We start from the raw sequence: 14117 nt of genomic DNA on the forward strand, positions 1-14117 counted from the left end.
CAAAACAAGAGAGAAAAGAAGACCACTACAGTACTGGATGATCTTGGTATCTGTGATACTGTATAAGCACACGCACACGTCAAAAGAGAACTTAATAACAAACAGTATGTGTGGCTTATTTGCTCTACCGCTTGTTTGCTGACTCTGCCTTTCCTCCTGTGCGGCCCTCAGCTCACATTCCCATCCAGCCGGGACTCATCCTGTGCTGCACAGAGACCAGCCAAAGGAGCCTTGCCCTGGTCCTCTTTCCACAGTAGTCTGAACATTTACTGATCCCTGGGCTGGAGGGAGAGATCACAGGGTGAGAGGTTCATGCATCATACATGCTGTCAGGGGAGGATACCTTCTGGAGGTGGCTGAAGGCTTCCTGTTGCCTGATAGACAGTGCTGTAAGGTATGAGAGAGGATGAAGCAGAGTTCAGTAAGAGGAGATAGGCCTCTCCACATCGAGGTGTTTTCTCTAAAAACCTCTGAGACACTCCAGATAAGTTTTCACCCCGAGATGCATCACAATGTCTTCCCTGTGCCTCCCCCTCCTCAGCTCAGCGAGCAGTGGCTACAGGGAACTCCACGACCTGAGGAGATGGTGGGTGGTGGACAGTGAAGGCACAGTAATGCGCAGGAAAAGCATCCCCAGAATCCTTTGGCAGCTGCCAAAGTTAACATACATCAGGGGATTTGGTATCAAAGTTTCCAATATTTGGCTCCACAAACACAATAGCCTCTACAAAAACACAAGCAGAGGAGTTCCCTGCTGGCTATTCAAATAGAAAATGTTTAATTATGAACATTTGGGAAATCAAACTGCTATGCTTTGGGTACTTTGCACCAGGCTCCCTCCCGTGCTTGAAAGCATAGCTCAAAGTCTTTAACCAACATCCAAACTCCACTCGGTTTCACCATTGTCATCCCGCTCCATAGGGTAGTGTTTCCTCATTTCAACTTCATTTATGTAGTTAAGATGAAGCAGAGCCTGTAGGAAGAGACGCTGTGCAAAACTATGGGATTTACAGCCAAGGAAAAAAGGAAAGTTGATATGATGTTATTTGTCCACTAAGGATATTTTTAACATCCTGTATGTTAGATTTAGACATTGAGACTGAGACAGTGGTTCATTTACTGTGTTATGAATTTGTCTGATTAATATTTTATTCACTGCTGATTGATCAAATGTTGTTTTCAAAGACAACTGCTAAGATTTCTGTACATTTTCTGTACATTTTTAATTATTAATCAGTTTGTATGCGCGTACATTAAAACACATTAGGTGATGATGGAGATCAGCAGAGGACTGACCAGAGGTTTAACCAGCTGAGACTGACACAGTTTTAGGTGTTTGTACTATTAAATGTTGTTTTCAGATTTGGCTTGTGGATGCATTTCACATTGTAGCTCGATACATTTTTGAATGATGAATTTTGGTTTGAGTTGTCTGGTTTTCAACTCCAACCCTAACCTGAACTCTGTTTCTTTATTCACAGACCTTTAAAAGCAGTTTACAACCTTGGGTCAGAGTTCATAACCAAATCGGTTGACAATTCATCCACATTCATCACATCAACCATTTTTAAACCGGCTTTGTGTTAGGTGCATGCTGTCGCAAAACATGCGGTCTTCCATTTCTAATGAGCTCCACATCCTCAGGCAGTGTCTGTTACATATATCTGTTATTCCATCCGAACACTCATTTCCCTCTCTTCCAGGTGCACAGTGTAACTGCTGTTCCTTTCTACTGACACTTCATGTATACACAGATTAATCACTGATCTGGCAATGCAGAGTGACACAATTAATCATCATGTTGAAGTGCTGCAAAAAAAAAAAAAAAAAAAAAGAGGGCTTGTGTATTGTCAGGCATCCCTGTAATGATTTAAGACAGAGCAAATAAACGGGCACATTTGGCATGTTTCTTTCTTTAAATTATATCCACAAACATCCATGTTTCTAACAATTTTGGAATTAAACTGCTCTGTAACTCTGCTTTTTTCTTTTTAATTTTCTAGAGCAAGTGTGTCTGTATGCATTTTCTGCAGCAGGTCAAGGCTGTTTGTATAAATTACTCTTTATACCAGATGGAGCGACCCTTGAAAAAGCCAAGGCTATTTGGTGACACTGACCCCTAGTAAAAAGGATAAGTGAGAGGAAATGAGAGACTGTCCACCTAAAAGTGTCTGATGGAATGTGAATGAATTGTCATCCGTTTTGGTCATGAACTCCAGAATAACCCACTCTACACAAGTTGATAGTTGCAGATGACCCGTCCTTGCTTGATTTCTAAACTTTGGTCACACTTTATAACTTTATCAGTTAAATTTGTCTGTGATAATGTTACTTTACACAATACATTTATATTTTTTTTGTGTTTGCCTGAATTACGAAACCCAGATGCCTTTATATTTTGTGATGCTTACAGGACTGAATAGTGACTTTGGATATGATCCAGACCTCAGCATATAAAACTAAAACTACTGTGCATGGTTCCATATCATCTATTTTTAATTTAAGCTGATTTAAATTGTTATATTTAACAACTTTCCCGTTGGACAGAACTATCTTCATCAAGCCATTACCAGTCATAAATGCAGGAGTTCAACCCAAAACAATCTGTCAGCTACAGCTCTTGAATGTATGATGGGCTTTCAGCTCTCTTTCATTCCCTTTTATCATAAATTCCTTCCATCTTTTCTTACACCTTGCTCTGTTCTGATATATGCTCTTATGTGTGGGTTGGCCATGTCTTGTCCTGCCATCCAAACAGTTCTTGCACAGCAGCCACAGGTGGCTTCTGCTGCCCTGCAGCTCCAAAGCCTGCTCAGCCAAACACAACAGCAGTCAGGCCCATGAGGCCCATGTCAAATAGCTTCTTTAGTGAGTGCACCGAGGTCTGACAGATCATTTTCTTCTTTTCATCTGAAGCTCTTGGTGTTGGGAGTTTGGCTGCCGAGTCCTACGCTAGCACATTCCCTTCTCCTGCAGCTGAACGGCTCATTGTCATGTTGATATGTGGATACAACAGAGAGTGATGGCTCTCCTTTAAAAAAAAAAAACAAAAAAAAAAAAACTGAAAATCACAGAGAGTTGAAACCTGCTCGTAAATGAACAACAAAGAAGTCAAGGATCAAGTTGCTGCAGAGCTCTTCTATAATTACAGCCATCTTTCAAATGAATGAACAATTCCAATGCCATATACACATAAGTACACATACACACTCATGGAACAAACTAGAACATTTCTTCTGCTTTGGTTCTGTACATGTATAATTACACAGTGACTTAAGGATAGAAACAAACGGATGGATTGATGACATTAAACCCTGGCTTGAACTGGTTGAGTTTGGAGGGTGAAAACAGAAGCTGTGACTAGATAAAACCTGTGATCTATGGCCCGCACCACGGTCGCACAAAAAAACCTAAGATTATGATTTATTTTTATCCTTTAAATTCAGCATTATGTGTGTTTTCATTTTTTCAGTATGCTGAATTGTAATGTGTTATACCCGACAGGTGTTTCTATTATTTTGTCCATCTCATTTATATCAGTGAGGTAGGGCTAGATAACAACCACTTAAAGTGTTTCCCCATTTTTAAAAAGACCTTTGTATTAAGACTCAGATAAATTTACACTCTGTACAAGTAAGATGACAAAAAACATAAGACAGAAACTATAAATAGTCTATGAAATTTTTGTGTTTTTGTGCGCATATTTAACATTATCCAGTGTTCTCACTTTACTGCATTTGATGGTTTTCTGTTTATATCCCATGGATTACAGAGATCACAGAGCAGCTGCTCAACGTTTGCTCCCCCGGTGGTGAATACTAGAGTTCTGCCACCCAATCCAAAACTCGGCACTTTGTCAGGACCCATTGGGTTTGGGTCAGGTTGCAGAACTGAGGGCCATTTTTGTTGCGTAAGGCTTGGGGCTTCGGTTGGGTCGAGTGTAATTCATTAAGACATTTTTGGCTCGTAAGATCCACAAAGCCCAGTGGGAAGAGGTTGCATTAATGCGTTGCATTAGCCTGTTCAACTAACAGTGCGTAATGGATGAAGTGAAGCCAAAATATAGCTTGTGTCTCAAATATACCAGTTGGGTTTGTTCTTAAAGACACAGCTTCAGGTCTGGTTATGGTCTCAGCTTTGGGCCTATGCAGAAATCTGTCATTTCAAACAACAGTCAGACATCTGTTATCAACACCCACTTGCCGTTACCAACAAAGTCACCAAATTCATCTGTGACTAAAATCCTAAAGGTTACAAGTATAGAAGCAAAGTAGGTGTTTAATCCAAGACACAGGTCCATCCATGACACGATAGAGGTCAAAAGCCTTAGTAACTTTGGCTTTGAGGGATGTAAGAAAAGGTCCATCACAGAACACGGCAGCTCATGTCTGCATAGACATGAAGGTTTGCGTAATGTCAATTTTATAATTTCCCTGGGAGCTTGAGGGTCAGTGAGAATATTTGCAGCCGACCCAGTGCAGACAAAAGGCCTTTATACACCCTAAAATGGACGTGGACAAGGACAGATGATGGGAACACAGTTGTGTTTATACTACACTGGGTGTCTGTGTAAGCACGTGTGCATCAGCACACGTGGTCTTAAGCTTTGTGGACATGGGTGGATTACAAAATTTGGATCATGGGAACCCTTGTGGCTTCACGTATGCAGAGATTATAATTTGAGCTTGAACGTTATTATTTTGCAGACAATTGTGTGACTGCACATGTGAGCATGTCAACCGAGTGCAGCATCAACAGGGCCTCTGCTGTCCATTGTGGAGGATATCCAGCTCAGATTGTACTTTTCCTGTGCCTTCTCAATTACCCCTTTTTTTTCTAGATCCATCATTTTTCCAGTGCATTCAACAATCATACTGGGGGTCATCCATACTGGAAGTGGCAAAGATACCAGTATGTGTGCCGGCAGGATCCTCCATAGACCACAGCACAGTGAGGGACACCGCTCCCTATTTTTCTTGGATATTTTCACCTTCTCTCTGTTACTGACATTATATATTATAAAACCTAACTGGCAGCGAGCCCATGGGAGTTTTCTGCAGGTTTCTACTGTGTTTCTGGGAAAGGAAAGAAATCCATAACCGAGGCAGAAATAGTCTTGGTAGGTTGGGGGGAATGTAGATACACCAAAAAGATAAATGACCACACATCATGATAAAATAACTCCTGGAAGGCACTGAAAATTACACACTGATGATTTGGAGCGATGTATGAAGACAGCAGATTTTTCCACTGCTTTTATACATTCACTAGTGTGTTCCTGGACTTTTCAAGTCACCATGTTGTTAATAGGACTTGTGGCTTAAGCAAACAGCCCATTTGGTGTGGTATGTGAATATCTTCATCATAAGACTTTGATCTACAGTATACAGTATCAGCCCCCTCCCTCAGTTCCATCCCCACTGGGCCAAACCTAAACTATTCGCTCTGTCCACGGTTTCCTACGACTGGGAGTTGGCAAAATGTGTTGAACTCTTTTCATGTCCTATAGCAAACACAAGGCAGCACCGACTCAGAGCATGAAAGGAAACCGAGGAGGAGAGAAATGGATCAGAGTGACTGAGCACCCAGATTTGAGCTGGATGACAGGATTTGTACCTGAAGTTAAGCCTAAGTCTTCTCAAATACCTCTAAACATTTGGATGTTGTGTTTTCAGCTTAAGGCTTTGGCAGGTGTGTAACACGACTCCAGTCAGCCTCATGGAGCATTTACTATACAGTACACTACCGTATACTTCCTGTATGCCCTTTTCTTTGAGTCTGCATTGTGAATGTGAAAATTACGCTCTGTATTCTACTCCCACAAGGCAGGTGAATTATTTTTTACTTTTGTCATGTATGCATATATAAATAAAATACTTTCAGCTAAGTTGAAAGAGTTTTCAGAGGTAGTTACTAAGACCTTTACGCACAAACCTAGTGATAGATTCCCAAAAAGCTGGTGCAACACAATCCTGGATAACTGTTTTTTTAAGTGAGAGGTAGTTGGGACGGTGGGGAAGGAGGTGGTATCTTGGCACAGGAACTGTTATTGCATGTCTGCAGGTGTTTGGTAATTGGATTAATGCAGGAGCAAAAAAAATGAGGAATGTGTTTCCTCCACAGGCTGTGAATCCCCGAGGACAGACATGTTTGTTTCATGCGAGCGGGTGAGGGAATGCATGATGACAAGCTTTATCTTCCCCACAACTCACCCACGCAGAACCTCCTCTAACTTCATGAGAAGTTTTGTTTCTTCCAGTGTAATAGTTAAAAAGGAAAGCCCTTGGCCCCGGTGCTGTGCTTGCCCTCCAGAGTAGGAGTTTATCTAAAAGCCTAAGCATAACAAGAGCAACGGAGATGAAGGATGATGATGAAGGGCCTCTTCAAGGTTTGATCCCTCTCCAAGAGCAACTTGGGTAACCTTAGCCAAACAACCCCCTCTCAAGTTCTTGTATGTTCCTTACTCCTTCCACCCGGAGCGTCTGGATGAAACCAGCACTTTGTGGGCCTTTAGACAAAACAATTGTCACAGTGATGTTATAAAAGGCAGCGTGGCAGGGTGTCCTGTGGAAATGTTGGCTGTTGTAGTTAGTAGAAGACCGTAGAGTTGTTTGAGATAAGATGGGCCAAAAGTGATGTTATAGTTAGAGAAACCTACTGTTTTGTTGTTGGTTTCAAAGGAACAATTGTTTTGGTAAATTTGCTTGTCTGCCATCTTACAGCGAGTCAGATAAGAAAATCAGCTTCAAAAATCTAATTCTTTACATCCACCACTGTTACCATGGGCTTCTGGCAGTAATCTACTTTGTTAAACATCATGAAAACAAGAAGCCGAGCTGCTGTAACTGGGGTAGGGAATTAAAGACACTTGGTCTGACTCATGTTGGTGGTCTACCTACTCCACCTGAGTATAATATAGAGAGTATTAATTGATCTTGTCTTTAGTTTGACACGCCTTGTCAAGAGTCTTTGGGCCACAGTGGATTGTTGTTGACAGATGAAGACAGAGAGAAACTGGCAGCAAGACAAGGGAAGAAATCTGATTACTGATGTGCTGCATGTATTCACAGAGTAGACGTGTATTAGAGGCTCCAGAGCGTCTGTAGCTGTGAATTTGAGGGCTGTTTGTCTTTATGTGGCATTTAGTTTACCCAGAACTCCTCAAGACATCAACAATGACTTCCAACAGTCTGACTAAAAACACCACACATTTATCAGTCAGAGGGGAGGGGAGAAATGGATCTCCCTGGACGTCCAACACCTGTACCAGTTTGTAATGGGCAACGGAGACATCCTCTTAAACAAATGACTGCAAACACTTCTTCAAAACACATCTTAGAGGACAAAATGTATCACTCTACAGCTGCCCCCGTAATGTATGCTCCATGTATGAAGTCCTCAACTGTCTATTATATGATGGAAGATGGATGTGCTATAGAACTTTTCAACATCCTGGATAACTTTGGACTTTTGCAGCATGTAACAGATCCAACACATAACAAGGGACATATATTGGACAAATGGTGCTATAAATAAACCTTGCCTTGCCTTAAGTCCTTAGCATGTCCTCTCCAACACAAACTGTTGTGTGCCTTCTGAGAAAAGCCAGAGATGACGCCACATTGCAAACAATCACCCAGAGCAATCTTCTCTGATGGGGTGACTTTCTCCTATTGGACCAGTGAACTCAGTTCACCTCACCCCTTTTCAAGGCCACCTGGGAAAAATGGAACCTGAGTAAACACAATTTTGTGTATGTTTCATTGTATGTCATTTGATTCACTCACTGGTTGTTGAGTTATTTTGTTTTCATGGGTCATGAGTTACAGAGAACTACATGTTTCCCTTGTAGGTTTTCAACTGGTACAAAATATACTCAGATTATACTATTGTCTTGACTTTGACTCCAGCTTTAATAGCAACCGCTGCACTGTATGTGCTTCACCTGGGTCACATGCTTCCTACATGCTAACTTGAGACTAGACTATTATCAACTCATTGCTATTCATTTCTTGAAGTATAACATTTATCAAACTAACATTTATGTTGGAAGCAGACCATATATGTCCTGAAGTGTCAGCTTCAGTTTCAGCCTCATGTTTGGATTAATCAAGTGTTCATTCCCCAACGGAAGCATTTTGGACATTTGAGACAAAGCAAATATACCCCATCTTCGATTGGACAGTAAGAGTAGTTCATGAGAATCGCTTCCAAAGACTTCCTGAAAAATCGGCTGTGATAACTTCAATCATCTATTTCAAGTTTAATCTTCTGATTTTCATACATGGCGTGTATTTTCTGTTCAGTCCAAAACAGTTTAGAAAAAAAACTCCCAACAACTTCTCTTCTCTTCATCAAAAAATGAGTAACAAAAATAAAATGTTGGCACATATCTGTGATATGAACATAAGGAGAAAAGCATCCAAAATATGAACAAAAAGGACAGCCCCATCAGTAGAACAGGACTGAGAGCTGCTCTCATTCCAAAACACACACAGCCTGCCACTGGGCAAGACCCTATTAATACTCTCTAATGTTGTGAAGGGTCAAATGATTCATGTTTAAATCAGCCATACAGAGGACTGAAGAACACTGTACATACATGGTACATGCAGAACACAGCAGAGAAGTCACAGGAATGGAAATCACTACAACACTGAAGGAAACTCTTAAATCCAGATTCAAGGTAGACAGATATTCACGGAGTGAGATGCTAAATATAATTGGATGGCAGTTTTATCTCTTGACCACCAGCCTCACCGCCCCCACCACAAAATCTGATTTTGTCAGGTTTTTGTGTTTACATGCACTCAAATAACTCTGTTACAGTTGGCTTTTTGCAATAAACTGATTTCTTAAATTTCACATAAACAAGTGGTTTCCGTAATAGAGGTAGGAGATTAGAGAAACCTAAATTTCCCCAGGTAGATTTCTCCAGGAGAACACTGATTTCTTTTCCACAAATACGAGTAACCTGGTTTCCAGTTGGCTTTCTTTTATAGGTACACGTGTGCATGACAAAAGACTGCAGATAGGGAAAACAACAGTGGATAAGATCAATGGGTCTTTGCATTTAAAATAATTCTGTCCAAAGTTTGAAACTGGATCTAACACAAGTAGCCTTTACTAGTCTAAATAAGTTTGTTTCTGTGCTGAATGTTTTTCTCTTTCAGACACATTAATGCTGTGGTGGAAAGCTGTGCTCAGTCTGCCTGTCCTCTCACTGTGCTGTCCAAGACCACCGCCCTCTATCTGTTCTGCTTCTCTCCTACTCTCAGTGCTCACATACACAGTCATTTAATACAGCTGAATTCCCAATAAAGTTGCTCTCATTTACATGTTTTTCTTTTTGCGCGCTCACACAACCAAACAAGTGTGAAATAGTGACAGAAACACAGCCCTTTAAGATAAATGATAACCAGCAGTTGCTTCCAAGCGGCTGCTAAAATCCTGATTTTTATAACCACATCAGCTGACAAAATTACCACACACATAAGTTAAAGATTAGTTTTTTAATGAAAACTCAGGGAAAGTTAGAGGCTTATTCGCGTCTATGTCAACTCCTTTACAGTCAAGTGAATGAGGTTCTGCCTGTGGAGGGAAATCCTGACCTCGCATTCACGGGGCAACTCTGGCAACTGTGCTCTCGTAGCTGAGGTTTATCCCAAAAAAATTGGAAAGATTTGTCAGCAGGTGCTTGTTTGAGGAAAAAGCCACTAAAGTGTCTGAAAAGTCAGTAAAGTTTTTGAATGATTTATACACATGATGACTAAACTAACACACACACACTCTCCACCACCCTGCTGTGTAAAACACACAGACAGTAACACACTCTAGGAGTCTGAATGAAGAATGACTGTAGTTAATGGCAGTTCATTGTGACGAATTTCCTCCTTAACCGATTGAAACTAATCGGCCGCTGGAATGAACACAACAGGTGATATGAGAAAAGTAAATGAAGACTGATCCACACACCGCTGGAATCCATCCATTTGAAGCTTGGAGCCAAAATTCCGCTGCAAAACTTGAAATGTTCACAGTGTTAGGAAGAGGCAACTGTGCTGGGAACAGTTAGTGTTCCAGGTTGTAATGATGGCGACTGCTGTGGTAGGTGTGTTACCACAGAAATTGATTTTATCCTATTTATCTATCACCTTCTGTGGTGAAGGTGTGGTTCAGTTCAGCCAACTAAAACTACTCGGTTAAGGTTGGAACAACATCCCGACTTAAAGAAATGCATTGGCAGGGTCGGCTTTGTTCAGGCCCCACCTCTGCCCTCAGACTGCAGCGATTCAACACCGTCACCAGGGCTCTCTAATCCCAGCATTTGCAACAGCAACATTTTGGACCACATCTATTTCATTTCAAGGGAATCTTCACAATCAGCAGATTTCCCTGTGGAGGTTAAAGGAGATGTGTGTGTGGGGTGTTTTTTCTTTTTTTTTTTTTTGCATTGATGAACTTTGACAGGAAAATGAATGGCATTGCTCAACTGCAAACCATTTTAACCCTGCTCTGCTGGAGTGGAAACTGCTCCACAGAGGAAGACGCAGCATGTTTTGCAATCAGTCATGAGACATGAGTGGATAGTACCATGTGCTGCTGATGCCCGGTGGTACAAACATGTTAATGGTTCCTTATGCTTGAAAGAAAACAAATTCATACAACATGTTGTTGAAGCAAACTGATGTGAATTCACACTGGAAGGAACACATGGGAGAGGACCCAGATACAGACATACGAGGTGGACTGATGACTGACTGTGTCTTTTAATAACAAAATCACTGGCTTCAAAGTTCATACAGCCAGGAAACTAACCCCAGAAAACCAAAAGCATCCACATAAACTCAAAAATACATAAACTAAGAGGCAACACATGGCTGATGCAAGGAAGTGACATTGAAGCACACACTGGAACCAGCACAGACAAACAGAGAGACAAGGGAGCAACGAGACTTATATACACTGGAGTTTATTGGCAACAGATGATTCACATTAGGGCGGGGCAGACAATCAACAGAGGCAGGAGACAAGACAAAGACAGGAAGTGAACTAGGAATAGATACACAAAGAAAAGGTCTTCAAAATAAAACAAGAAATGCAGAACCAAAACTCATCAAAATACAGAATACTGCCCCCCCCCACCCAAACCCCACCAAAAAACCATAATCCCAAAAATGTTCACCCAAAAGACCAAATAGTCCAAAACAGACATGCAAAACAGTCACCAAGGGGCAGATCAGAACATACTGTCACTGCTGTCTTTCCACGAACTTTGTGTCTCTTGTGTCTCTTTGTAGTCTTGTTGCAGTGAATGACACAGCACATTCTGACGTTCTCTTCTCAAAAACGTTCATGGTAGTGCACAAAGCTGTAAAGTGACAAAATAAAGGGGACTTAAGAGAGAATCCTGCCTGTTTTCAGGACTCCACACACCTGACCATTCACTATGGAAAGTCAGTTTGTCACCAGTTCATCATGGATATTTTAGAGAATGAGATTTTACGATACAGTTTTTTCCTTTCAACAATCCAGTAAATTCAAGATCGCCAAGCTTTAACCACTGATCCTCACACAGTGTCATTGCTGTAGTATGGCTGCTTTACTGTGTTTTAAAAGATTACCTCACAATGTCAGCATTAGTCCTGTACACAGACATCTTGGACAGGACGTCTCACTGAGAGCTGGGTGTCTTTTCATAACAAAAAAAAAAAAAAAAAAAAAAAAAACGCCTCAGGAGTGTGTGTGGTGGTGACAGACAAACAACCTGGTGCAAACAGCATGAATACACACATGCAGCTGCTGCTTTCAGAGGATGTGCTGGAGGTAGAGGCGCTGCTGCGTGGACGTCTCCTCACTCTACGACAGGGGACTGCGATCATTCATCTCCCAGCATATTCGCCTCTAATCCCCTCTGATCCTCCAGCCTCTCCGCTCTGCTGAGAGCACTGTCTGTGGTCAGGTCTTGTTCTTTAGGGATACCTGCAGCAATTTATCAGGAATCTGCTTCAGTCAACACCACCACCACAACCTCCCAGTATTCACTGGGTGAAGCTCTTACTGTTTTTTTTAATTCTCACCTAAATCCTGTAATAAACTGGATTAAAAATACATATTGTATGTTTGTAATTGCTTATACATCAGACTGTATACCTGAAGGCGGCAGCTTAAAACACATGAAGATCAGTTTACTAGTCATGTGGAGCGTTTGTGAAAATAACTGTATAAAGTTTTCACTGAAGTCTGCGAAAAGAACCCCAATGATGTCATGGTGATGTCATGATGGGCTCAGACTCTAAAACAGAGCCAGTGTTACAAACTGGAGGTGTGGCATGTGAAACCAGGGTCTAATTAAAAGATGATATTGATGTATTTTGGGAAAGATAGGATCATATTTTTGGATAGCTTGACTTTACTGAAGTGTAAGACTAAAATCACTAGAGTATCCTCATACAAAGGCAAGGTAACTTTAATGAGTGAGAATAAACTTATAGTTATTAAGGCAGAGGAGGGAGATGACCAGAATCCACAAGAGGAAAACGCACAAAGAAAAAGCTGACAGGGAAAGAAAGGAACACACAGACTTAAATACATGTAAACACACACATAGACTAAATATACTAAAGAGGGGAAGACAAAAGGACACAGGTGGAACTCGTTAGAGCAGGGCAAGCAATCACACAGGTGAGGAAAACGAGTGAGTCTGGGAAAACAAAGAACACAACAGAGTCCAAAAACAGTCTTTTTCAAATCCCTGTATTTGATGCAGGATAATGAACACACCTTTGACTATAATGATGATAACGAATACATGTAGAAATCAACCTTTTACCTCCTTCCTCAACCTTCTTGAGGTCTTCATTGTTTTATTGTAAGAAACATTTGCATTTGAGTAGAACAGATGGCTTCACTTCGTTAAGTTGCTTGCACCTTGTCAAGCTAATGAAACCATGGAATATTATCCATAATCCAGGGTTTTCTCAGTTCCTCAACTTGACTAGTATCTTTCAAGATATACCTGAGGGCTCAGAGTTCACCACGTCAAGTAAATCATATTTAATAGAGGACTGCTACAGTCATGCCATGAGAAGGAATTCAAACTCTTGTAGGGGAGCAAATTAGCTTCCCACACATGATTGCTACAAGTATGACATTCTTCCAAATGCTCTTTAGTGGAGAACCGCTGCCAAAACCGAGACCGAGTAACACATGTTTCTATTTGAACCATTGGTAATGGGGGATTCTGTTTCAGCTACAGAGGATATGTATAGCACTGAGGTAGAGGGCCTCGTAACTCTCACACCATCCTTCACAATTTCCTAATATTCTGTTCAACATCTGACAGTGAGTCATCTCTGGTTATTTGAGGTTTATTTATCCCAATAAACTGGGGACGGTTGAGCAATGGAAGTTTGTTCTTAACCTCGTGAATGTCAGCTTGACAAAATAATCTCAATTCAAACTCCACTTTTTCGTGTCCACAGTCTTAAGCAGGAGATGAAGATGCTGGCTTAGCCATCATGTGGTGGTGGTGTGACCATGTGACCTAATTATTTCAATCACATGATAACAGGTGGTTGTATATGGGTGGAGACGGTAACTCGTGTCTTTGCCCATATGTGAATGTCCTCCCGTGATCTTTCTCTGGTTGTCCATAGCCTCCTGGGGCCAGGCTAAAATGGTGCTTACACACAAACACAGAAACATGGACACTCATTCTTTCTGTCAAATGTATAAAGCTGCACAAACACCTGGTTCTATTTTATAAATCTCAGTCATTGTGCGGCAGGGTCCATGTGCGCAAGCCTTATTTTTGCTCCCATATTGACATGGCAAAGAAGAAGTGCAGCTGTGCTGATTATATGTCACATATGTGAGGTGTGTTGTGTGTGGGCGTGGCTTTTCGCAGCGTCCATGCCATGAATTTATCACACGTATCTATTAACCATCACTGATGGTGTGTAGGTTCCATGAACAAAAGAGACCACTGGATCTGGACCTGCTCACAGACAAGCTCTCCAGGGCTGGGTACACCCTGCAGATGATTTAAGTAGCCAGCTGTAAATATCAGCGCTGATTAGCCAAACATTCTTGAAACCAACCATCATCACCAACAT

At 41.3% G+C, this 14117-nt stretch overlaps 1 long non-coding RNA gene across 1 annotated transcript in view; it reads right to left on the minus strand.

Annotated features, from left to right (window-relative positions):
• Positions 1–7517, minus strand: part of LOC121197146 — a 208200-nt gene extending 200683 nt beyond the window's left edge. Inside the window, exon 1 of the long non-coding RNA XR_005896226.1 lies at positions 7494–7517. This is a non-coding gene — a long non-coding RNA (uncharacterized LOC121197146). The remainder of the gene's footprint in view (positions 1–7493) is intronic.
• Between the last annotated feature and the right edge of the window lie 6600 nt (positions 7518–14117).

This window comes from Toxotes jaculatrix, chromosome 17 (genome assembly GCF_017976425.1).
Source record: "Toxotes jaculatrix isolate fToxJac2 chromosome 17, fToxJac2.pri, whole genome shotgun sequence".
Classification (NCBI taxonomy): domain Eukaryota; kingdom Metazoa; phylum Chordata; class Actinopteri; family Toxotidae; genus Toxotes; species Toxotes jaculatrix.